General features: G+C 36.2%; 1 long non-coding RNA gene across 1 annotated transcript in view; it reads right to left on the minus strand.

Moving 5' to 3' along the window:
- Positions 1–3417: 3417 nt before the first annotated feature.
- The window catches only part of LOC132537667 (uncharacterized), a 58717-nt gene continuing 56533 nt past the window's right edge, over positions 3418–5601 (minus strand). The window contains exon 3 of the long non-coding RNA XR_009549131.1: positions 3418–3641. This is a non-coding gene — a long non-coding RNA (uncharacterized LOC132537667). The remainder of the gene's footprint in view (positions 3642–5601) is intronic.

Here is a 5601-nt window from a genome sequence, read left to right on the forward strand (position 1 = left end):
ATATATTTTATTTCTTTCTTGAGGGAGAGACAGAGAGAGAGATATTATAGTACTTCTCTAGTATATATGCTACTGGGGATTGAATCTAAGACTTCAGGCATAGAAATGCAGTGCACTATCTACTGAGCCTTTTCTCTGGACACTTTTAGGAAAATATTTTCCTGGAATTATAAGGGTATTTTCAAGTGTTTTTTACAATTACATTTAAAAAATAATTTTCAGAGACATAAGAATAGAATTATTTAAATGAATACACTAAGTCATTGCAACTTTACTTAAGATTGAAGCCTATTATTTATGCGATTTCACTGCATATAAACTCAAGATTTTATCAAATTATATGAATTTTACTAGATCTGAATAAGTAGAATAAAACATTAAACCAAATTACAAGATATTCCCTTGTTCTAGTAACTACATATGCCACTAACTCACCACTATCTTAGATTATGTAAAAGGAGATTTTTATTTCTCCCTTCCAGTATGTTTTAGCCACCATTAAAAGCATTTGAAATATATTGCAGTTGCATGAGAAATTACATAAATACATTTGGTGATTAATATTTATTTGGTAAACTGCTAATGAAACAATATGACTTCATATTTGAAACCATACAACCTTTCATTTAAATAAGTCTGCATTTTGATGTGTTTTATTTGCTTTACTATAGTCTGGTCTTGAAAAAGGGGATCTGTTAGATGGGCTTTTCCCTACTCTTTTATCAACTTGAAGACTGGAAAGATAATAGACACATGTCCCTATTTCCAGGCATGCCAGTAGAAACTTATAATGTCTGTGAGGGGGTGAGAAAGATCTTGAACTCTAGACCTATGGGTAATTCATGAGAACTTGGTTTGTTGAAACATAGCCATTCCAGGCTTAAGTGTATTTGAAGGCTTACATGTACATTATATGCAATATATACATATATACACATATAAATGCTGTAAAAGTGGCAGTGCAGATGCCCACAAAACATTTCCTGATGTCTCCTTTAAAAAAAAAATTCCTGGGGAGTCAGGCAGTAGCGACCAGAAGCACAAGGACTGGTGTAAGGATATTGCTTGGAGCCCCTGGCTCCCCACCTGCAGGGAGTCCCTTCACAGGCCATGAAGCTGGTCTGCAGGTGTCTATCATTCTCTCCCCCTCTCTGTCTTCCCCTCCACTCTCCCTTTCTCTCTGTCCTATACAACAATGATGACATGAATAACAACAACAATAATCACTACAAGGGCAAAAATAACAAGGGCAACAAAAGGGAATAAATAAATAAATATTTAAAAAATTCCTATTGTCTTGTTTCTATCTTCTATGGTAGGTGTGTGTGTGTGTGTGTGTGTGTGTGTGTGTGTGTGTGTGTGTGTGTGTGAGAGAGAGAGAGAGAGAGAGAGAGAGAGAGAGAGAGAGACTGAGACTTTCACTGTAGCAGTGGTGGTAGTAGTGGTGAGAAGCTTCTTCCAGAATTGATACAAGCTGATTTGGAAGACTGGCAAATCCTCAACTCTCCCTCTCTCTCCCATGCTAAACATTGACTTTATTATCTGCTGAAACCCAGTCTCCAGTGGCCCAGATTGTATGCATGTCACAGAGTCCTGTTCACTATTGCACTATTATTTTGATTTAGTTGGAACTCCAGGAATTGTCTTTTACAACAACTACAAAAAAAGTGAAAGTGAGGGTCATCCACTTCTAATGCTGGAAACCTTGTCATAATCTGTTCCATGCATTCAAATGAAAATATGACTTCTTGGCAGAGAATAGCATTATAATGTAAAATCCCATATGCTGTTATACAGTATGTTGCAATCTGTTTTATGGTTGCCTCTATTCTAACGAGTGAATACTGCCAATAAAGCAATTGAAGATAACACTAATTGCTTATTTCTGTGATCCATAATTTTTATGGCTGTCTTATAGCTCTTTAGTCAAATAGATGCTTTTTGGCCTTTAAGATCTAGAACTCATAATGTAGCAATCGAAATTGGAAATATACATGCTAGTCTGAGAAGTTTTTCTGTACATGATAAATACAAATACTTCAATTTTTTATCACAATTCATTATAATTCATTAAAATTGAAGTCTTAAATTGACTGTAACAGGCAGACACTAGATTTACCAATATTTAGACGATTTTAAAAATTTATTACCACCAGGGTTATAATTGGGGCTTTGCACCTGTACAGTCCCTTTGCTCCTGATGGATTCATTTATAATTTAATTTTTATTTTTAGCTAAAAGGTGAGAGGTAGAAGGAGAAGGCGATACACCACAGCACTGCTCTATTGCTTATGAAACTTCCCCATGCCTGTGCTTCCATGTGGTGGCCAGTGCCTTGAGCTCATGTCCTTACACATGGTAAAGTGTATGTTTTACTGGGTAAGCTATCTTCTGTTCCCCCATAGATCATTTTTATTTTATTTTTTTCCTCCAGGGTTATTGTTGGGCTCGGTGCCTGCACCATGAATCCACCGCTCCTAGATGCCCTTTTTTCCCCCTTTTGTTGCCCTTGTTGTAGCCTCGTTGTGGTTATTATTATTGCCATTGTCGATGTTGTTCGTTGTTGGATAGGACAGAGAGAAATGGAGAGAGGAGGGGAAGACAGAGAGGGGGAGAGAAAGATAGACACCTGCAGACCTGCTTCACCGCCTGTGAAATGACTCCCCTGCAGGTGGGGAGCCGGGGGCTCGAACCGGATCCTTGCGCTTTGCGCCACATGTGCTTGACCCACTGCGCCACCGCACGACCCCGCATTTTTATCTTTTTATTGAGGGGATTAATGCTACATAGTGAATCCATTTGCATATGAATATAATTTCATTATGCATCAGGGTCCCAATGTTCTCCTTCACCTCTCCCTCCTCCTTCCCCAGAGTCCTTTGCTTAGATGCAAGTGTTACATTTTGTGTTTTACCCTCTTGTCTCTGTTTATTAAACTCCACTTATAAGTGAGATCGTTCAGTATTTGTCTTTCTCTTTTTTAGCTTATTTTGCATAGGTAATTTTAAGAAAGCATATACATACATAACTTTATGAAACTAAATAAGGCTGTTAAGTTTTCTTTGGCTTCATGCATTTTGGGTCCTGTTGATCACAAAGATGACTAGAGAAGACATGGAAGTATATAAGCATAGATAACTGGAGTGAGGCTCTATATTAAAAAGGCTGTGATAACTAAATGCATCTGAACATCATTTGGTGTAGTGTAAGACACTACCATATAAGTGATTATCTGTGCTTGACCTCAACATGGTCATACTTTTGCATGACTAATATATAAATCTCAATTTATACAGAATTTGTCCAAATATTTACTCAGTTCTTTGTTACTTACAATGCAGCCTAGCATTTCCATCATCACCTGAATCTTAGTAGAAATGTGGTCCTACTTACCAGACTTATTCTTGTATCAAAATTGCTAAGTGGTTAATATAAACATTAAAAGTTGAGGAGTCTTGATATAGTTTAACTTCCTTTATGGACGAAAAAAGTTGAGATTCAGCAATAAGAAGTGATACCCAAGAAGTCATTCAGAGCTTAGCCAGGATGATGATATGCTGGGTCCTCTGATACCAATTCTAATTCATGCTCTCTTACTTTAATGGGAAATGATTTGCTTTTTATCATGTGGCAGTTTTCAGCTGAAATGGAAAGATACTTGTATTTTTAAATAGTATAGGCCAGAACAATGTTTTTATTTTATTTGATCAGATAGTAAAAATATAAAATAATAAGTTGTACTATTGAACTTAAATTATGTAAAAAATAAAAAAGAAAATATGTAAAAGAATGTATTTCTACTCATGAGCTTTGATAGACAAATTGACAAATGAAAATAAAATATATAGATAAATTGAAGAATTTAAGATCTTTGCTCTATAATCACACAGAGTTCCTGTGCTATTTGTATCTAGCTTTCTAGCAATTACAGTGGCTTTGGTAATAAAATATGATGTTTACAAGAAACTTTCCTATTTCAACAGAAATATACAATATTCTATGCTAAATGGGAAGTCCAAAAATATTTTACAATAATAGCTTTAAAATGTTCCCAATTTCCTGTTTGATATATATATTTGATAAGCAGTCCTGAGAAATAGTACTAGATTCATTAATCATTAAATATATAATGGTATCTTACTGTTGTTGGGCACATTAACATCTTAATACATTTATTAAAAGCTGTGAATCACATTAAATTATCATCTTATTTAATTTTCACCAAGCATTTGGCGTGCTACTGCATAGATGGGATTATGAACTTCAGGTTGTGAGAGGTCAAGGAAAGAACTTGTCAAAGAACAAATACCCAGTCAAATAAACATACCTGTGTCTCAATGAACCTTCCAAATTAATATGACTTTTAAGTAAGACTTTTGAATTTGACTTTCTGAAGTTTTTAATTAGAGTTGGTGAAGATCTTTATTATAATTTTGTGCAGAAAGTTTCCTGAGATTGTAACTCTTATTGCATCAGATATATGATGGGTTAAACAGCTAGTAACTTGACTCTCAGAAGTGTAAGATTGGAGAAGTTTGTAGCAAGAAAAACAGAAAATTTGCAACATTCTGTCCTCCCCAACGAAAGACATCACTTTCCCAGATAAGTTCAGTCTAGGTTTTTGGTTCAGTTGCTCTTACTCTTCTAGTACTAAGATTGACAACTGATAGGGGTTGTAATAAATCCAACAGGCTCAGGAATAGTTAGTGAAACGAATAGCAAAGGCTTTCACAAATAAATGATTATTGAAGAGAAAACATAGAGCTGTGCCAAATGGTTCTGATGTGGAAGCTTCCTGATCAAAGGTACAGAGCTGAAGAGAAATACTTAAAGACAGAGAAGAATGAGAACTGATAACTAGTAATTGTGAATATAGTCTAATTGCCATTTGCTCATTAAAATACCAATCTTGGGAGTTGGGTGGTAGTGCAGCAGGTAAAGCGCAGGTGGCGCTAAGTGCGAGGATTGGATTAAAAATCCTGGTTCGAGCCCCTGGCTCCCCACCTGCAGGGGAGTAGCTTCACAAGCGGTGAAGCAGGTCTGCAGGTGTCTGTCTTTCTCTCCCCTCTCTGTTTTCCCCTCCTCTCTCCATTTCTCTGTGTCCTATCCAACAACAAGGACAACAATAATAACTACAATAATAAAACAAGGGCAACTAAAGGAAATACATAAATAAATAAATAAATATTTTTTAAAAATTTTAAAAATATCAATCTTAATAAGCAAGTGGCAAAATGATTACTCTAGAAAATGAAAAGACAGGGGCCAGGTGGTAGAGTACTTGGTTTAGCACACATATCCCCTTGCATAAGGACCTGGGTTCGAGCCCCCAGTCCCTGCCAATAGAGGGAAGCTTCATGAGTAGTGAAGCAGGTCTGAATATGTCTATTTTTCTCTCTCCCACCCCTCTGAATTTCTCTCTGTACTGTCAAGTAAAGAATAGAAAGAAAAAAAGAGGTAAAACTGTTTGCTGTGAACAGTGGATCCATCATGCAGGCACTAGGCCCCCCACCCTTAGTGATAACCCTGGTGGCAAAAGAAAGAAAGAAAAGAAGATGAGAAAACACACACATACAAGCAAGTTGATGATGTTCACACCTA

This window comes from Erinaceus europaeus, chromosome 3 (assembly GCF_950295315.1).
Source record: "Erinaceus europaeus chromosome 3, mEriEur2.1, whole genome shotgun sequence".
Lineage (NCBI taxonomy): Eukaryota > Metazoa > Chordata > Mammalia > Eulipotyphla > Erinaceidae > Erinaceus > Erinaceus europaeus.